The sequence below is a fragment of the Rhipicephalus microplus genome, chromosome 5, assembly GCF_043290135.1.
Source record: "Rhipicephalus microplus isolate Deutch F79 chromosome 5, USDA_Rmic, whole genome shotgun sequence".
NCBI lineage: Eukaryota > Metazoa > Arthropoda > Arachnida > Ixodida > Ixodidae > Rhipicephalus > Rhipicephalus microplus.
In genome coordinates, this window is record NC_134704.1 from 161580106 (window position 1) to 161601768 (window position 21663).

At 44.9% G+C, this 21663-nt stretch overlaps 1 non-coding gene across 1 annotated transcript; it reads left to right on the forward strand.

Moving 5' to 3' along the window:
* Positions 1-13080: 13080 nt before the first annotated feature.
* On the forward strand, positions 13081-13171 carry TRNAY-GUA (transfer RNA tyrosine (anticodon GUA)). The gene is given in 2 exon segments: positions 13081-13117; positions 13136-13171. It is a non-coding gene; the product is annotated as a tRNA-Tyr (tRNA).
* Positions 13172-21663: the final 8492 nt, after the last annotated feature.

A 21663-nucleotide genomic window follows, 5' to 3' on the forward strand; every position in this document is an offset into this window, starting at 1 on the left:
CAACATTGTAGGAGCTCGCTCGGCGATCAACGCTGTCAGTTCGTTAGTCTCGATGCGGATTAGCGCAATGGTACGCCGCAGGTCCGCGGTGCTGTCAGGCATTAAGCCCGAAGAGTCAGTGATCGTAGTCTTTGAGTAAGTAGCAATTGCAGCACTCACCCCGGTGTGGTCGACGGGCAGGGAAGCCTGGACGGCGTTCCGTGGCGGCTCGTTTGTTGAAACAGAACCGCAACGGGAATGTAGGCCATCGGAAACGTGAGCGGCATTCCCAAGGGACAGGAGCTGGTGTGGATTACGGCCGCGAAGTGGTAGCATAGTGTCCATTGGGTGATGCCCTGGTACCACAGAGGAGGCATGGACACCGTCCACTGATGGTCTGAAGGGTGGCTGAAGCGGCGGGTGGGAACCCAACGCTAAGGAAGCGTGGACGGCGTTCCTTGATGGAGAAGCCCGCACTGCCAACGAACCACGAAGACACGTACCGGTGGCTTCCCGCAGAGGGTTCAATTGTCGGCTTGCGCTGACGGCAGAATCCATAGCCAAGGACGCGTGGACGGCGTCCCTTGTGAAATGGAACCGGTAACTTGTACTGCAGCCGCCGAGGAGGCCTTGACGCCGTCCCCGAACGGTGGTGGCTGTGGCGGCAGGTGAACAGCTGCCGAGGAGGCCTTGACGCTGTCCTCAAGCGGCGCTTATCGCAGCTGTCCTGAATGACGAAGCCGGGACGTAAGCCTTCTTCTTCGTCGACTGCGCCATTGTAATAAGCGAGACAGACACAACACCCGTTCTTCAGGCAAGCTGTTCTATTCTGACGTCGTTCTTCTCTTCTTTGCTCTACTAGCTACCCGCCCGCCGAAGCGCCAGCGTCTTTGTTGGTCATGACACTATATATATATATATATATATATATATATATATATATATATATATATATATATATATATATATATATATATATATATATATATATTGTTATTATCATTTTTACTGGTCTACAACAATAAACTCCCGAATTGCAGTTATTTTGGGACATTCTGTTTTTACCATGAAACATTTACAAGGTACCGTTTTTATTGCAGAGTCAAGCGCACAGCACAATATGAACAATTGCTCGAAACTCAAATAGGCAGGCAAATGATGAAGCGGCTGGCTAATGGGTGTTACACACAATGTTGTGCCACAATAGATTTGTTCAGAAACATTAATGATGTGATGATCATTCTTTTAATGTCGATGAATTGAAGGCAGAGCACGCGAGATACATTAACTATTTGGTCAACAGCACTCACACTGCATTTGTAGGGGACGCTAGATACAAACTCAAGTGAGCTCACACAGAGAAAATGGTAGAATTATGAAGGAAAATGTGTGACGATCTGAACCATCACCACGGCATACATGAAATGTGGAGGAATTAGCTATCACATTACCCATAGCACAAATACAAGCGGACGTAATGGTCAGTGATTGGCAAACGGTGATACCAAACTTCGCATACGGTCCGTGGATTTACAAGAAAACTTGACAATAATATCAATAAAATGTCCACCTTGTTGTGATTGCGCTGAGTCATATCCAAAAGCGAGTAACGAACCAAGAGGGCAGGACACTCATACACCATCAGTAACGAGGCTGCGCACCACAAGGCTCGAAGGCTTACACACAGAGCATTGCTTTGCCCTGTTCCGGGTGTTTCAAAAGGACCAGAGAGACCGCAGCACCGATACGTCTTCGGTTTATTGTTGACAGAAGAGGAATAAAAATATACAGAGCGTGCCCCTGGCCACCTCTTCATCTTCGCCCCCTAGCTCCATCTTCAATCTGGTTTCTACATCTTCCCGCCGGCCACATTCAACCGAAGCAACCTCCGAGCGAATACAACAGTTAAATCGGCCTCTTGACTAATTTGCCTTCAGGTGTTCGAAGCAAGCAGGTTCTCACTAGTCCATCCTTGCCTGGGAAAATCTTTTCGACCTTGCATAGTTTCCACTGTTTTTTTTGCGCTTCTCCAAGCAGAAGTACATCTCCTTCTTGCATATTTGTGTGACCCTCTATTTTTATGCTGGCACACTTAAGCTCCCTCAGGTACTCCTTTTTCCATCTGGTCCACCATGTTATCATTGCCCGTTTTTTTGCATTCCAGTAATTCAGCAAACTGTATTCTCCGAGTCTGTTTTCTTCCTGCTTGTTCATTGCTTGCCTGCCTCCTATAACATCCGTCGGTGTGATGGGTTGTGGCTCGTTAGGATCGTAATACATATAAGTAAGAGGCCGGTTGTTAAGTACGTCTTCTGCTTCAACAACCACAGTCCGGAGTTCTTCATCCAAAAGTCGAGCACCTATAGTTTTTGCCATGGATGTCTTAAAGCTTCTGATCAGTCTTTCATAAAATCCTTCCCACCATGGAGCTAACTCTACAATAAACTTCCATTTTATTTTCAGGCTACTGTTATACTTTTGCACCCTTTCATCTTCCATCTTTAATATCTTGTTAATCTCTTTCTCAGATTTCTTGAACGCTCTTGCATTATCACTGTAAATAGTTGTACACAATCCTCTTCGAGCTACAAATCTTCGGAATGCTTGTATAAACGCTTCTGATGACATTCTCTTGACCAACTGCTGTTGTATGGCTCTTGTTACTGCACACGTAACTATCACAATGTAAAACTTTGTAATTTTGTCACCTTTCTTCTCTCGAGCATTTAGCGGTCCAGCAAAGTCTATACCAACTGTGTCGAATGGCCTCGTCTTTGTTATCCTGTCAGCTGGTGGTGGTGAAGTTTCTTGTACCCTTGGTCTAGAATGAAATCTCCTACATGTGATGCATTTTTTAATCACATATTTTACCATCTGTCGGGCTCGCATAATCCGAAACTTCGTTCTTAGATGTGGCAATGTTGCCGCAACGCCACCGTGCATTGTCACTTGATGCGCGTTCAGAACTAGGAGTTCTGAAGTGACTTTCTCTGGGTAAAATAATAGGATGCTTCTCATCAAAGCTCCACTCCACTGAAGCCTCCCTTTTACTCTTAGGACACCTTGATAATCTTCGAAGATTACGTGCCGTACAGATTCTTCTTGTCATATATTCGTGTCACTGCATTTTGTAGCGCTTTCTGCTCCTGCTTTATCAGCACAAACTCTGTCTTGTCCAATTCTTCTCCTGTGAGCGAACCTGTTTTCTTTTCTTTTCGTCGGTTTCCTATATAACAAATCACCCACGTGGTAACTCGTAACGCTTTCTTGTATGATCCAAACCTGTTCACATCCATTATCTTTTCTTGACACGGGTTGGCAGTTAACAAAGACGAAGAAAAGATCGTGGAAAGCTTGTCATCCCTGTCCGATTTTCGCGTGATGTCATAATCAGGCCTTTGTTTTTCTTTCTTGATCCACGGGGGGCCTTTCCACCATAATTCACTGTTCAGCAAACGTTTCATCTTCATCCTCCTTGTCGTCAAATTCGCAGGATTTTCATCACTTTTAACATAACTCCATTGACTCTCGTTGGACTTGCTCATAATTTCTGCTGCGCGGTTGCGAAGGAATAGAACTTTCGTCTTGTTGGACTTTATCCAGCATAACACAATTTGAGAGTCAGTCCAGAATTTCACACGCCTTAGTTTCCTGATGAAATTCTCACTTATATGACTGGCCAATCTGACTGATATTATGGCCACCAACAACTCCAATCTAGCTAGTGTAATCTTTTTGATTGGAGTGACTCTCCCTTTCGCAATGATTAAATTGGCTTCATTGCTTCCATCGGAGTATTCTGTCACAATGTATGCTGCTGCTCTATACGCCATTGAACTCGCATCGAAGAACACGTGTAGAGTCGATGCTTTCACTTCAGCTGGCCTGTTGTCATAGCATCTGTTAACGGTGAAGTTATCCTAGTGCTGAAGCTCCTCCGACCAGTCCTTCCAACCTGATCTATGCTGGCTTTGTAATGGGTCGTCTCATTTCATTTTATCCATCCAAATTTTTTTGCAGCAATATTTTTGCTCTAACTGAAAATGGTGTCAAAAAACCTAAAGGATCATATAGCTTCGCCGTTGCTTCCAAAACCTGTCTTTTTGAGAGTTGTCTCATGTCCTTGTCATTTCGCCATGTAGTGTCGGGAAAGCTCAACACGTCGTCTACGAAATTCTATTTTAGTCCCAAAAGCTTGATTTGTCCCTCTTTTCTTATCCCTCAATTTAGATAATTTCCTTCTTCATCAAATAGGTTTCTTAGTTCGGCATCATTTGAAATCCATTTCCTTAAAGTCATTCCCGCATTGCTGATGCTGATGTTGATGACTTCTGCTGGATGGCGCTTACCCACAGAGGGGGATGGGTCAAGAGCCGGGCGGCAGGATACTGAAATGAAACTAAAATGAAAATGAAGCCGATCTGAAAAACTAGTGTTAAAATAATACTACCAAAAACCAAAATGCTTGCTGAGCAAGCGGTCAAACCATCTGTTGTTTTTGATAGACATAACTACGAATTATAAACTAAAGGTCTGAAAAGGTAGGGGTTCACTAGCACGGTAATCTTTTAGTTGCGTTGATGTAATCAAACACAGTGGAGCATACATCCCTGTGGCAGTAACCAGATTGCGAAAAATGTCTCGTGCTTCTTTGTATATCTTTGTCGATATCGAGTATTCGTCGACTCCTAGTAAAACGTCATCGACGTAGATTCCTTTCCGGAGTTGCGCCACAACTGCAGGATAATTTTCTTCGAATTTATCCAAACGTCGATGAACTGTGGCTGCTAGAAGAAAGCTACTTGGTGTAGTTCCGAATGTAACCTTGTCATCCTCCACGTTTTTATCTTCAGGGTTGTCATATCTTCGCTGGGTATTCTTTCCCACTACATATATCTCAGTGCGTCTCGGTCATTTTCATGTATCTTGATTTGTGAAAATGTTTTTTCAACGTCGGTTGATATAGCGATCTTGTGATGTCGAAAGCTCATCAGCAAGCTTGTGATGTCGGGGTTTAGGTTTCGCCCATTTTCCAAGTTTTCATTCAAGTATTCGCATAGATTCTGGCTTGATGATGCGTCAAAGACGATCGGTATTTTTGTCGTTGTTCGGTCCTTCTTAATTACTGCTTGATGCGGCATGTAGTATACTAATTTGTTCTGTATATCTGATCCAGCATCTTCTTCGGCGTTTTCTGCCATTTCGTGCTTGAAGTACTCTCGAATAGCTTTGTCATAGGCTAGGAGCTCAACTTTATTCTTGCATAATTTCTTGGTCACTTGTATAAGCCTCTTCTCTGCAATGGTGTTCTTGTCGTCCAATGTCACGTTTTCCTTCCATGGTAGCCGCACTTGGTATCTTCCTACCTTAAACTTCATTGTTTGTCGAACGTACTCTAGCACATGTTCATCGCTCAACTTTGTTGCTGGTTTCTCCTTGATGCCCATGTTTTCCAAGTCCCAGAATCGCTGCAGTTCGTCCAAAGTCGTATCCGACTTGGCACTGACCTTGAGTACAATAACCGTCAATAATTTCATCGGCACACAATGAAGTCCCACAGGACCTTAAACCTTCCATCCCAATATTGTTTCTATTGCCAATACTTTTGGATGAATGTCGCAAATGCGACCAGTGACTACAGTACTCCAGTAATATTCTGCTCCAATAATATAGAAGTTTCTATATTTTTTCTTTCTTTGTCTGTCTTCTCACTGTCATCAGCCAAACAAATTCCAATCGATCTTGCTCTTTCGTGTATTGCCAACGGTGGCGATGGTGGCACGTCCCAGGATATAACTTCTATCTCCAGTGCCTCAATCGTGACTGGCTGCGATGTGGGATCCTTCCTCACGCTGACCTCGACGACTTTCATGTCTAGTTCCATCTCTCCTCCTCCAAATGATCCTACGGTAATACTATCGGATCTTTTTACCTTGCACGATAGTTTTTTGACAGTCTTTTGAGGATGAATGTCCTCTGGCTCCCATTGTTCAGCATAATCCGTGCGTAGCACCCGCTGTCTTCTCCCTCCGTCCACGAAAAGGCTGTCTGCAGTAGTATGCACTTGTGTTCACCAGACTGTTGTGCGTGCATGTTGCAGGACTTGCTGGTGTCTAACCGGTCAGGTTGCGCCCTTTTACGCGCTTGTTCAACGCCATCACCACTTTGCTGCTGTGCTGACATTCCTGCAGGCGTACGTGGTCGACACATGGATGTTGCGTGCCTTCCCTTGCATGTTTTGCAGCGTACGTTAGCGCGGCATATCTTCACCGTGTGGTGAGGTCTAGTGCATCTGAAGCACCTTCGCTCCGTTGCAAGGCTTCTTTCTTCTCTTGCATACTAATTCTTCTTCTGCAATCCTCCGTGTAGTGTTCAGTCATCTCACAGAAGATGCATTTCTTAATCGAGGTGCTTTGAAGCGTAATTGTTCTAGTCCGCCTCATACTGGGCGGTGACTGGGTCACGTCATATTTTTCCTCACGAGTTTCTTCTCTGCTGCGTATATATATCTTTAAAAACTCCATAATTTCTTTCAAACTACTCATGCTGTCTCTTGACGCTGAGTCCGATTCCGTAGTTGCTGGTCTGTTGTCATCGTTCTCTATCTCCTTCATCTTCACCTCTATCCTCATATCCACCAGTAGCGCAGATTTTACAACAGGAGCTATCACTGTGGCATAACTATTCATTTCCACACATAATGACTGCAATGCTCGTGTGTTTACTTGCAACTTTTGGAAGAGTTTCTTCAACCCAACTACACCTTTAGGACTCTTCACTGCTTCCACGTTTGCTAGCTATTTTATGTAGGTCTCTCTCAAATGATCTTGTCGTCTGAATGCTTCTTTCAAAAGAGCGACTGCATGCTCGTAGTTCTGATTAGAAAACTGCAAACCTTCTATGAGGGACGCAAACTCCCCACTTAGAGACGCCAGAAGCTAATTAAATTTTTGATTCTTCGGCATGTTCACTCTGTTATGCACCGATGTCTCGAACTCATGCCAAAACCTTGGTTATGCTGTTTTTCCCATCAAACTTGATCATCTCAAGACGTGGCAACTTAACAAGCTCTTGCGTCTCCGAGATTTGGTTTGTACATTGCACTGAGCTCGCCTGTTCTGTGACTATTCTCGTAGTCAGTTGCGTCGCTTGTTCAAACTCGAGTAATTGCTCCTCTATTTTTGTCGTTGCAGCGACGATCTTCATCTCATAATGCAAAACTCTTTCAAATTCTGCCTCCGCGTCGTCTTCTTCAATGAATGGTTCAATCTGTTCATTAACTTGTCTTAGCATCTGTGACACACTCTTCATCTGGTTTAGAAGCGTCCTAAGTTGCGCTCAATTGGCGCAACTTAGGACGCAACTTATCAATTTCTCTCGTAAGCGTTGTCACATTTGCTCGAAGCGTCTTCCGCTCCTTCGGCAGGACCTCTTTATTCATGCTTAAAACGTGTTGAAAGAGCTCTTGCCTGTTTATGTGCGTCACCAACAGTCGTCGGTCGTGGTCTTTCCCTCGACGGTTCATCCTTGTGCCAGACGCCGCTGCTTCGTTCTTCAACCCGTTGTTGCGAATGGGGTTGATGTTTTTGCGCCCGTCCTCAGATCGTCCTGATCACGGCACCATGTTTCAGAAAGGCCAGAGAGACCGCAGCACCGATACGTCTTCGTTTTATTGTTGACAGAACAGGAATAAAAAATATACAGAGCGCGCCCCTGGCCACCTCTTCTTCTTCGCCCCCAAGCTCCATCTTCAATCTGGTTTCTAAACCGGGGAATGTCGACTAGTAGGAGTGGGAAGATGGAATGACTCCATTTCACGAAATTACAGTACACCATATACTGCGACGTTGTACAGCCGCAGCTGCACTCGTGTAGAGGACGCGAGCAAACGGTGTTGGCTCGGTGGGGCGAAACCTTGAGGCAGTGTTGGGTTCTGACGAGGCCAACCTGACAACTAGGCCACGCATACTCTGATACATCACTCGAGAGCGTGAAACTGCCTCAAGCTTTCTCCTCGCAGACAAAAAATATACAAACCTGCTGCTCGCGTGCTCTACACAGACGCAGCCGCGGTTGCACACTCCCACCTCCTCACTCGAAAGTAAGAAAGGAAAACTATCTGGAATGGCAGCAGTTACAAACCCGACACACCCACTGCCCAACTAATAAGTACATATTGCGTCCACATTTCTACACTAAAGACAATTGTGGATCTAGAGCCAGCCCTGATCATACTTTATTGGTATGTCTAGGCATAAAAAACATCAACCATGATGCTAGCTTAAACAGCGACAGCTTCCGATAGCGCAGAGAGTCTGCGCTGCTTTGCTCGGACCCGGAAAATCACTTTGGGCCGTCCCAGCGAGTCGTGGAAGCCGCAAAGGGCCAGCAGCCCCTTGCTGAAGCCTAGGTGGAACCCAAGCCCATCCTACCATTTGCAGGACACTTAAAAAGGCTATTGATTTTCATCTTAGAAATGAACCGTTTTTTTTCTCGTAAAGTTTGCTAAAATTTTAAAAATGGTGATACTGCGTCAAGCGTTTTCGGCAACGAAAATTATATATAGTTCAGCCACCTATTTTTAGTGAAATAATTTTAAAATTGAACTTTGATGTCCCTAATCTGCGCGGGACGTAAATTATTTTAAAATTAGACATCATGACCGAAAATTTGCAATTTTTCAGGCAGATTTGCCTTGTACTTTATGGAAATTCGCTCTACGCTCGATTGATTACACATACTTCAGTCACAATTCAATTCTACGTGAATGGCAGCACAGATCTGTAAAGATGGCAGTGGTGTCAGGAGTATCAGATGTAGCGATAGTTATGTTGAATGTTCACAAAGCTGCAATTTCTCCTTATTTCAAAAATATGAATTCGATGAGGACATTGATGCGATTAAAAATCCTAAAAAGTAGTTTTTAGACTTACTTGCTTTGCATTTCGCAAAACTCTGTCAATGTCTAAGGAGAGTGAGCAATCAGCATCCACCTCGGGTGCTCCGGACAACGGGAATAGGTGCTTTTAAAGGGCGTGTGTATCGATATGCGTTTAGAAAACCGAAAGGCGGTCTTCTGCAAATAAGTCTCCTCAGGCGCACTGGTCGGAAAGAGAAAGTCTACCTTGAAATTTAGAGATGTTCATCAAATTTCATAGTACTCTCTTCTTAATTAACAATGGTGGCTGCGATTCCATAGACCAAGCCTTTATATACCCTCTTTCGTAGCCACATCAGTGTAGAAGAGACGGACGATATTAATTTCAAACGTTCACAAGGATATGATATTTGACATGGCGCAATAGGAACTCTGACGCGTGTTCCATGCGTAGAAGTAGTTAAAACACAGATATTCACAAATACAAAAGAAAAGCAGAAAGTGAGGAGTAATTAGTGTTATTTTGTTTTATTTGTGCAAATGCAATCTCTTTCTGTATTTGTTAAGCGCTGCAAATACCTCGTTCAATATTGCAATTATGCCAGCCAACCGCTTTAAAAAATGAATGACAACAGATTAAGAAATTGCATGCTTGATCGCTCATCTGATGCGTGGTGGTTGTCAAAAGTTGGATTATCTGCTACACGGGCTTGGGAAACTCATTCTCTTTGTGTTATGCCTCAAAGCTGTCACGCATTCTTTGAAGTTAGTACATACATAACTGGCAGTTGCCTGAAATTGAAAGGTGGTATAATTAGGTTCGTTGTAAGAGATCTAGAGGAATGAAATTTTGCGTTGTAATTATTGGTGACAGACGTAACCTTTTAAACTCTTACAACACGATGAATTACAGGGCTGAGTTACAAGGTGAAGATGAAATAGAACATCATATATATCCAACACTTCTGTAGCTAAGCCAGGTTCGAACATCAAAAGCAAATTAAAATTTATTTATTAAAATTAGCCAGTAAGTCAGACTTACGCTTAAGAAACTCCGTGGGTTCATGATCTAGACAGCTTCTTTTTTTGTTTTTTTTTTCCGTTTAGCTCAAGCGGTAACTGCAAGACAGGTTCTATAGCGGTTTTTACATAGCTGGCGATGAACGCCCTTAGTCTAACGCCTAGGTATTTTGTAATAATATACTGAAAGAAATGAATAAAAGTATCGACGAAGTCTTCAACTTTTGTCAGGATACTCCCTCCATGCTCAATCTGCTCAATTCTTTCTTCTCTTTTGCTGGGGTGACGACAAACCTTGCACTGCGAGCTTCTAATGAAGTTGACCAGCGTTTGACCACACACATACACGGAAACAACTTTATTTAAACACCTGAGGGACTAGCTGAATGAAGTCCCAAGACCCCCTTAACCATCCCGCGGCTCCAGGCAGCTCATCACAGGAAAGTTACGTAACTTTATTAACAATGCTACGACCATTTTGTACAAGAATTCATAGCTATTAGCAGGTTTGATTTTTTAACTACCAGCAGAGCTGTCCGAGTCACTGGATTCATGCCGGTCATGCGGACTCGCTGCTGATGTCGCTTCACGTTTCTAGTCGCTTTAATCACCTTGCTATTTAAAAAGCCGACGTTTATTTCTGGACCCAGGCAAACATGCGTCCTCTTACGTTTACTTCATCATGCACCATCGAGACCTTCACCAGCTTAGCTCAGTCTAGTGCAGAACTTTTCCATCATTTTTATGCTGTTCCTTTCGAATAGCCATTGGCTATACTGAAAGAAGTGCCCTTTCATTTCCTACAATTACTCATTACCTTCTCTTTCTCACGGTAATCCATGGATTTCGTAAATACTGATCTTACATTACCTTGCCTTAGTTTGCCGACTCGATGAATTCTTTCTACCGTTTTACCTTCTACACCTAACATGCTTCTCAAAGTGTTATCTACAACGGCGTATCGTCAATATGCCTCGACCTCACTGGTGGCCTCACAAACCCCGAAAAAAAGTAAATTATCTCTTTCGTTTAGGTTTTCAAAATCCACTAGACGTTCGGTTTGTTTTTGGGGTATCACTTCTATCTTTTCCATTCTCTTTTGCATTGTCTGTATGACATGAAGATGCCCATTCAATATTTCTCACGTTTGTTGAGTTCGGCATCTTCTTTTGTAACGGTGTCTATCTTTTCACCAAATCTTTTTTGGTTATCTAAAATTCGTTGCAACAAATCTCCAGTCTTAAGACCCGAATTTCGTTACACATTCTCCGAGGTTAACAAACGTAATATTGACAACAAGCAGTTTACAGCAATAAACCAACATCGCCGAGAGCATGGAGTCCCAACCAAGAATCTATTGTCTCTTTTGTAACAAGCTGCATAAGGATTCACGCCAACCTGCAATGGTAGGATCAGTGGTTTAGCTATGCTGCCCAGTTGATATGTGCCGTGCCCTCTAAAGTGGCTGTCTTCGTGTCCGTCCTTAAGTACACCAGCGGTCACTGATGTCATCGTTTTGCTTCGCTTATTATACAGTACGATGTTTATTGTCTTACTTTCGTAGTCATGCAGCTGGACCAGAGATTGCCTATGCACGTTGCTTGACGTAATCACGGCAAAAAGAAAGTCACTACCAGGAATATTTCGTTCAGGCACGAATAAGTAATGTGGTTCGGCCGCTACGCAAACTTGGGAAGCATGAAAGACAGTACGACAAGTATTTTGATGCCATTCCTGTGTGCATAGGCGAAACATGTTTACGAATGATGACAAATCCCGAAATCACCTGTTGTTGAACTTCAAGACACGCGAAGTGACCCAGAACAAATTACAGACAGTCGTAGAACAGGGTGTCTATGTTCGACGCACGAAGCGTATTCACTTATTACTCAGCCCAAAGGGAAAAAGAAATTTTGTCACGGTAGAAAAAATCATCGTTCTATTTCTAAGTCCGAACACATTATTTGCGAGACTGAATAGCCTCCAATATTTCCTCCATAGCGTTGGACCTGATATATGAAACGGAAGAAATGGCTCGCTATATCTTTTCCTCCATAGCATCTTTGTAGCAGGCAGCGCTATAGCACGGCCACAGAATAAAAAAAGAGGTACCTGACGAACGGCGCTTCGAATTCCGATAATGCTATGGCGTCTTATATCATGGCCAGCGTGAGGTGTAGACGCGCATGTAAGTCGCGTCTGCAATTTATACCAGCCCCTGTTCCTATATAGAAACCCTCGTTTTGGCTGCACACGACTCTGAGTTGCGTCAAAACCCAACAAATATAAATATCATAAGTTGGTGAAAGAACTCCCAGACTTTGAGCTTGCTTCGCGAATACGTCATACGGAGACATCTTGCGGGCGCCAACGAAGTGACGTCTGCAAATGCCCGCAAGCTTTGCGTACAGTAATTTATACTTCCCAGTATGAGTGGGATGATAGCATAGATTAGAGAAAATGTCGAAGTGACCTATACACGTGAAATCGCCACTTCCGCCAAAGCTACACGTTCATTTAGAGTGCACGCAAAACTTGGCGTTAGTGTTTGTCACACCAGAGCATGCGGCACAAGCTAACCTGTTGCGTACCCCTGCTAATTGACGCAAATAGCAGGTGCCCGCAACGAACGCTAACTTAGATTCAAAAACCCTCGAATGACTTATCAATCCTAGTGAGGAGACCAAGGTCTGTTTGTGCGAGGGGAGCTGCAGGCCGACACTTCAATCGTTCTCTTCACTTCCGTAGCAAGGCGCCATGGATGCTTTGTAATTACGGTACAGAATTCCCATGCGTCTTCACTTCTTTACTTCATACGCCAAAACAAACAACTGTTGATGTAAAAATACACTTTTTTCTGTGTTTTCTTCTGTACAGTGAATCTACTGAATCATGTTAGAGAAAAGCGGAGCAAAAGAGCTGACTGGTCGTACGTATTTGTTTCGAGATGAGCGCAAATGATGCCTCAGTGTTGCAGAGTTGGTTATTTTGTGTCCACTACTGCTCCAGCCTGATTGTGTCCTTCGGTGTAATATTCACCAGTTGATTGTACCATACGTTTAGGGAAAGGAGTAACCAAACGCTACTTTTCGCGAAGTGCGGCTGAAACAGTTTCACAGCGAGTCCTTGCCACACCTCTCTAAAGTAGGCCACGTAGCGCCGGCTAACATTGTTATGTAGCCTGCCGATCACATCGGCACGTTCCGTCGATAGCTCAGTTGGTAGAGCGGTGGAGTGTAGTGGAATTCTCATGTGAACATCCATAGGTCACTGGTTTGAATCCGGCTCGATGGAGTTATTTTCTTTTTTTCCATCATTCGTTACTTGGGTCTCATGCGCTGTGTGCCCATTGGTCAGGCCTCTTCTCAATTCTTGCTTTATTCATAACCTTAAATTTTGCTACCGAGATGCGCAAAAGCCCTCATTAGAACGTTGAAATGGGGGGGGGGTGCATTGCTGATGAGCACGCGAGTTCAAAAATGAAACTCGAAGATTGTTGCCTGTCTCCTAATATGCACATCCTATTCTCAATAGACTGTGCGTATTTAGACTGTGCGTACGTAGAAATTTGCACCGGCGGATTTCTACGTAAACAAGACTAGACAAGAAAGAGAGCAAGTTTAGTTTGATTTAAAATGCTTGGTAGTTGCGAAGTCACCCTAAATTTTGCGCGCCTGGTCCGCCTGATAAGTAGAATATTTGGTGCGCACCTCATATAAGCTTTGTTGTCGGCACTCTGCGAGAACAGCGCGCTTATGCACACCTTGTTCGGCCTTTATGTAAATAGTATCGAAACAAGGGAGTAATCACCAGTTAAAAGAATTGTCTTAAACAAAACGAACGCATACGGTTGTTTACTGGACAACATCTGGTTACAGAATACCAACAGTCAGCGCACACCACACGCGGTCAATGCGATATCATAACTCGCAATTAAAAGCATTTCGTTGTTCCTTCACGCGTATGTGACACACAAGCAAGCAATAATCCGAAAAAAGACTCTGGCACTACGGAAAGCCAATGCATATTGACATTGTGACTAGCGATAGGTACATGCGGTGCAACCACGCGTGGCTAGGACCTTGAAATTGCGTGTACATCACTTCGTGATTTTCTTCGACACATTCGAACACATCATCCAGGTCTTTCTCGTTTTCTTAGCTAATTTTCTTAGCGCATCACTGCGTGCTTTTCTCGCGAATGTCAGTACTGTTGACTGTATCACGAGCATTTATAACACAATTAAAATCCCCCAATCAAATAACCTGCTTATCGCAAATCTTCCACCACATTTGCAAAAGAGGGGGACGTTGGAGGCTTATGCCGCAGGGGTGAAGGAATGAGACACCTGAACGACGATCGATGCCAGCAGGGAACGCAAGCCTTGGCTTCACGTGCCACCACGAAGCGCAGTCTTTAATTTTTTTGTTTTGCTGTCGCATACTTTCCGTTTTGCGCGCCGTCGAAACGAGGGCGCGACATGGCTCCCCTTGTAAACTAGAGGTCCAAATCTGACTTGCTGTGGATAGTCCAACGGGAGGTAAGGCGTATATGAAAGGCTTTTTACGGTGGTCGCCAGGTACACCAGCTTAAGCTGGTCCAAGCTGACTGTCTGTTCACAGCCATTTTGTAGAAGAGTGGTAGTTTATTGGTAGGAGAAAAGACGTGGATTGGTTCGTCATAGGCTGGCGTTAAAGGTGGTGTGACCGCGTCGTGGCGCATGAAGACGTGTGTGAAAGTGGCCAGATCAGGCTGGAGAAATATTGCCTTGGACGAATGTGTCTCCTGGAGGGGCTTCGGATTGCAGAAATTGAGCAGGTGAATTCATCGATGCAGGCCTCAAGTCGCAAAATCACCGTGTCCCTTGGTTGTAAGACAGTATTCATAAACTGGGTGGTCATTTCGTGAACCTCATAGCGAGCTGCGCTAGTCTGTAAAGGTTGACGTCGCCAGTCGCCGCGAAGAGGACACGTATTGGCTGGGAAAGACGTGAGAGGAAGAACGCGCGACGCAACGCTTTTTGGGTTGAGATGGCTTGCTCGCCAAGCAGCTGTCGCATTCAGCGCTGTGGTAGGAAGGGGCGCCTGTCACCAAGGTCACTCTCTGCGAGGAGCTGCTGCAGGCGGACATCTTCAGAAAGCATAAATCGCTCCAGAACCTTGGTCTTAAGGTTATAATAAGGCATCGTGTCCGAGGAGTTGGACCAGACGTCGGAGAGCTCGCTGCCAACATCAGGAGGAAGGACTGAGGCTACGTGGTAGTAGCGGGGCTTCTTCGAGGTAATGTGATACAGCGAGAATTGCGCCTCAAGCTGGTGAAACCAAATTGTGCGCTCTGGGGCGAGATAGATGGGAGACGCCGTTGCACCACCTAGACGTCCTGCAGACTCTGTGAGGCTTGTTCAGTTGAGGGCGTGTTCGGATCAGTCATTTTCTTCCTCCTAAATCACCTTTTGTAGGCTTACACCGCAGGAGCGAAGGAAAGAGACGCCTGAACGCAATCGACGTCAGCAGGGAACGCGAGCCTTGGCTTCACGGGCCATTACCTAGCGCAACCTTTATTTTCTTTTGTGGTCGCGCACTCTCCGTATTGCGCGCCGTCGAAAAGATGCCGCTATAACGTCATTCAATTTCTCGAGGCAGCGGTGAACGTTGATCTCGCGATCTCCTGTTCATTAGACAGGTACTTTAACCAACTAAGCCACGGTGCCAGCGTGGGCATCGCGTTCAAGCAGTGGCACGATAGTGTAATATAAAACTATTACTCTATGGTGCCACTTTTCAGAGTATTGGGATCCATACTCAAAAAAGAGAGTCAGATGTCAACAAATGCCTCGAGGCACCACGTAGATTTGATCTCACGCTCTCCTGTTTACTAGGCAGGTGCTTTAAACTAGCCATGGCCCCTATTTTTTATTGCCGTCCTTTGGCCAACAAAAAAATATACACATTTAGAGAAAAACACACAGCACGATCAAATGTTTTAGGACCACATAACGGCACAGCCACGGATCCATTCAAATGTTTTATAGACAATAAGTCCACAAGTGGCAACCCTTGTCACGTGCATTCCTGCAAAATCAGTGCCTCTACAAAATCTCTCAATTTTTCTTCAAGGTATTGCCTAAGTGCTCTTACATCCACATCGAAGTGTCTTATAGCCATTCTCCACTTGGAAATGCTATGAAGAGCTATAAGCATGACGATGTCGAAAGGCATGCCGTCATCACTTTGTATTGTCAAGAAGCATATCCCATGGAAAACAAGCGGAAAACCTTTTTTGATCGTGCGCTGAAGCACATCCAATTGCAAGACTGCGTTCCAACATTGCAGGAATACATTCTCAACGGTTTTCTCCTGTCGCCATAATGTATAGTGTGTGCCCCAAGAAAAAAAGAGACCACTTTCAGCCAACCAAGACCTGACGGTCAGGGTACCGGTGTGTAGTTTAAAGATGTATTCCTAATACCTGCTTGTAATGGCATGGCCTCAACGCGTTATATTACGTTGTGACCATGACCTACTCGGTAAAGAGACCGATACAAAGGCATAAGTAAAACCACATCAATGAGATCCTTGACTGCTTTTCACGGTTGACTTCACCCAAGCATCCGAGAGAAGACCATGCTAGCAGAAACCTACAGGAGAGCACAATTTTGCGAAAGAAGTCATAAATACCTTCGGGCAAGCTGTTGCTTAAACCAACCACTATGTTGGGCAAGTGTTGCCTCAGGCGAACTTGAGAAAAAGTGCGCAGGAACGGGTTTCTCCCATCCCTTACAAAAAAAGCGACTTAATGCCTGTCTCAAAAACAAATGAGTCAAGCCCAGTCTTTCATTACGCACTTAAAGAAATATATTTGTGCGACCTGACTTCTCCCATGACGATGCCCACATGAACACTGCAAACACACGGTGAATTCTTTGGATGATAGCCCTTAAATAATGTAAGACTTGAACAATATACCAATTATTGCTCTCTAAGAATATACTGAGTATTGTGGCTTTTGAAAACATCGACTGATCCCAGCCGTTACACTAATTTACTTTTGTCCACAGTGTAGTCGCTTCACTCCTACAAATTAAACCACTGTCTCTGCAGCATTGAAGGGGAGCACCCAAGTATTTCACCTGTGCGGTAACACAAGGCATGTTGGCAAAAGTGTCAGGTGTTTCCGGCCAATCGCCACGCCAAAAGTGAAGGCTTTTGCTACAGTTTACCGTGCTACTACTAGGAGCACAGAAACATTCAACACATTTTACTGCTTGCGTTATACTGTCTAATCAGTGCTAAACTTAACAATATTGTCTGCATGAGCCAATCGTTGGACTTCCACCCAAAGCAGGTTAAACCCACGGGTAAAGTCGTTCTCCATTACATTCAAATAAAAGGTTCTATGTACAAACAAAACAATAGTGGCCACGGAGCGCAATATTGGCGGACCAAACGCTGCACTTGGATGCACTCCCCCGCCTTCTTATTGATGATTAGCCGCGTTGAGCAGTCTAGATACGCCATGGTGATCCCCTGTCTAATTATTTTACCTAAGTTCACATGATCTTTAATGCACAATAAAACTTCATGCGGCACCCTGTCGAAAGTTTTCTCGTGGTCGTTTTAGAGCAAAGCCACTCGTGCACCCATTGCGTCGCAACACTAGAGGGTATACACCTTGCCACGTGTATGTTGGAGAAGATAGTTCCGCCTGTATTACTGCACGTCTGACGGGCCCAAGAGTCCCGTAATGACTGTTTGCAACCTCTTAGCTACGATTTTCATTGATATTTTGTAATGTACATTTGTGAGGTGAATCGGACGGTAAGAAGTAACTTTGCGCAGGGCCATGGGGTCTTCTCATTTCGGTATTACAATAGTGGGAGAAGATCAAAAAGACGTGGGTAATACTTTCAGCTCAAACGTCTCGTTTTATACGTCAGCAAAGACGGGAGGATTGCTGCTTTTAAATATTTCTAAAAGGCGGAAATTAGATCATCAGAGCCCGGGGACTTCCCCAGATGCATATTTTCAATGGCACATATAACGCCCTCTTCCGTGATCAGTTCCTTCAATATTTTTTTTCGCATTGTTGTCTAACTTTGGCATCAGTGTTGAACTGAACTGTTGAACCATTCCACATCAACAGAGCAGGCGGCTAATAAGTCACTGAAGTACCCGAAAAAAGCGCACTCAATATCTTCTACTGCGTCATTGACCTTACCACCTAAATCAATTACTGGGATGTTAAACCCAACATATCAATCAATCAACCTAAATCAATTACTGTTATCGGATTACGACGCGCATGCCACTTTTCAGAGCCCTAAGGTCATTTTGACGGTGCCTCTCGCGTTATCAGTGTTTCAGCCCTTGCCCACACCATAGCACCGCGATATATTTCTATATCACACTGTGATAAGTTACGCTTCAATGTGCGAATATTGTCTATGAATATGCCGGGCATCCTGAATTCTTCACTACCAAGTTTTTCCGAGTGCCTGCGCATATGCTTGTCTTTTGCTCCTTTTTCTCTTCTGTCATAAACTTTTCATCACTCAGCATGCAAGTTCGAATTCGATTTTCACAGCGGCCACTCGAAGTCCCTCTTCTCTTCTTTCGTGCTTGCTTATGGAAAGCTCACCAAGCAGGGATTGCTAAAAGAATCTGCGTCAACACGGCATTCCTTGGAAAATGGCAACAAATTAAGACTCACGCATGCTCTACGAAGTCGGGCGTGGCTGGCTTACTTAAAGCTGGTGTACTGTGCAGTCTGTCTACCAGAGAGACATGCAGCCACGTCTTCTAAGCCTTGGTCTCTTGAAATATTGCTTAGAACCATGGTACTTGCATCCTTGTATTGTCGAGTGCTATTATATCTCTGGCTTAAACAACGCAGTTTTAGTCTCCAACAATAATAAGTAGCCTATTACACTAGGCATAGTCCTTCATCTGTTCGAAAATTCACGTATTTCATGACCAACAGTTGCTGCGAACAAAGAAACTACACGCTATTCTAAGGATGAAAACAAAAGATCACATACAACGAGCCGGCCAGACGGACACGACGTTACGGCGTGTAATTTAGCACCTAAATTGTGTCGAACGAAAAGCACCCAGCTGGAAGAAGTTCTTATGGTAGGCTAGCTATAGCGTAGCAACGCACCAACGATTGGAGCACCATGCCCCCATTCTCCTCGTCCTCATCGACCATAGTATCCTGTAATGCCTAAATGTCAAGCTCCAGGTCGCTCATTACTCGCTACATCTAACACTGCTTTCTCCTTGAGGCTATAGGCCACGCACATTTAACGTAGCCACACTGACTGAATTGTCTATTTGTATCAATGTGAGGCTAAGAAAAACCCAAGGGCATGGTGCTTACCTAACATCTGTACCTCCTTCCTGAATGCTTCACCCCGCTAAAGTCCCCACGGTGGCGAAGGCGGTGGTTTCGTAGTCTTGGGTTCCGCCGAGATGTTCGGCCGTGCCCAAGTGAGAGGTCGCCTCAGGGGAGTCATCTTGGCGGGTACTTTCCTGTCGCAACGACGTTGGGCTCCGTCTTGTCTATCGTGTCATGAGGATGTTTCCCCGTCGCACTTGTATTGTCGCTGTTAACCCCAGTCATCGGTTTCGGCTCGGAAGAGGTCTTGATAGCTTCGCTGGAAATAGTGTCGTCACCGTTGCTTGCATCGACCAATTCACTTCTACCGTCTACGCCTTCGTTGGGATGCTTGACTTCGGGTGCTTACCTGGTGCAGCACACAAGCCCTCCTCTTGAAAGGTTGACAACCCGTCTTGGGCAGCCGAGCTCAGGCTCGCTCCTGCTGTTTCCTACGGGTGTTCCCTGTCGATGAGGTGCTCCAGCACGTCATTTGCCTGCATTGGTACGGTCATGGTGGCGTATGTTCTTGCGCACTCCGCCTCTTTGTGCCTAAATCTACAACAACGATTACAAGGGAGCACTCTCCCTTCCCGACCTATGTGCCAGGTAACCTTGCAACCTAGGCACAGCGGCGCACCGCCCGGGTAAACGAGAGTAAACTCTTCTGCTATGTTCAACTGATGCAAAATGTCGTCAACTTTGACGTTGGAATGTAACTTTAAGCCCACTGAACGCGTCTTTGAGCTGTTTCTGGTGACGCCTCGCACTCTCCACTTCTCCCGCGTCACCTCTAAAACTTTCCCATAGGCAGTCAAGGCTACGCGCACGTCTTCATAGCTCACGCGGGGCAGCAACCAATGCATGTTAAAGTGAACCTCGCGGTTATTGGGTTTGATGAGCAAACATGGGAGATTCTTTACCTTTATGACGACAGTGGAGAGCAGTTTCTAAGCGGCGACTGCACTCGTCATTGTCACAACCCACACATGGTTCATCTGATACGCCCCCAACGCCAAAACGTCGGCGAGCGCACCAACTGTGGCCAAAGTGTCCCTGTAGTCTTCGACGCGGTGGGGCCAGGCTCTTGGATCACCATGCATGGAAAGAGTGTTCACAAGGATGCGTCCGGAAGGCATATTGAGCTTTATAACCTGATAACTGTCAGAAAGACGCGCAAAAAACCTGCTACCATGGCCCGCCCTAGCCACTGAAAGCACTCCGTTGGAACCAAACATCCCTCGAACGTGTCGCTTAAAAGCCGGAAGAGAAGTGCCCTAAGCCACGACACCAGTGAGGGCATCGACTTCCGGCAGTGGCACCATAGAGTGACATACAAATTAGAAGTATTACTTTATGGCGTCACCATTCAGAGTATTGCAATCATACTAAAAAAAGAGAGAGACAGGCGTCAACAAATCACTAGAGGCACCGATGAGATTTGAACTCCCAATATCATGTTTACTTGACAGGCGCTTTAACCAACTAGGCACCGGCGAAGTTATCGCGTTTGGACAGGGACACTATTCGAAGTAGATTGAACCACATTTAAAGAAATAGAAATATCAAAAAAAGCCTCGAGGCACCGCCGAAATTTGAGCTCACGATATGCTGTTTACTGGACAGGTGCTTTAACCAACTAAGCCACGGCGCCGGCGCAGGCGCCACGTTCAGGCGGTGACACCACTCAAACTATTTCGAACTATATTTCAAAAACAAAGAAAAAAAAATTAGAGACGTTAGTCTTGACTTTCGAGGCACCAGTGCGATTCGAACGCATGATCTCCTCTTTACTTGAGAGGCGCTTTTACCAACTAAGCCACGGCGCCGGCGTAGACGTCGTGTTCAGACAGTGAGACCATTCTAAGTATTTCAAACTGTATTTTAAACACAAAGTATAGAGAGATGTTAGTCTCGACTCTCGAGGCACCGGTGAGATTTGAACTCTCGATCCCCTGTTTACTAAGCAGGCGCGTTAACCAACTAAGCCATGTTTTTTTTCTTTATTACCAAGTTGCGATACAAATCAAGGAAAGGAAAGATTGATAAAACAAACATTAAACACCCTTTGGTCAATGCTTGACGGATGGTTGATGGATTATCAATCTGTTCAAGAGTTCACACCAGTCTGGTTTGTCCATCTTATGTTTAAGATTTTCACGGATTTTAACAATGCTCTCATTGAAGTATTCTCTCGGTGACAATATACAGATGTCTTAACAGCGCACTGCCATTCGAGGCTTCTAAAGGCTGGGTAGCATCATCACCATGAGCGTATCATACAGCGCGCTATCTTCCCTGATCACTGGCAGAAAGCGTATACGCCGTATTCTTTATTCATACATATCCCCGCTTTGCCAGAGGCGTTACAGCAGGGGGGTTACAAAGTTGAAAAAAATACATCTTCATTA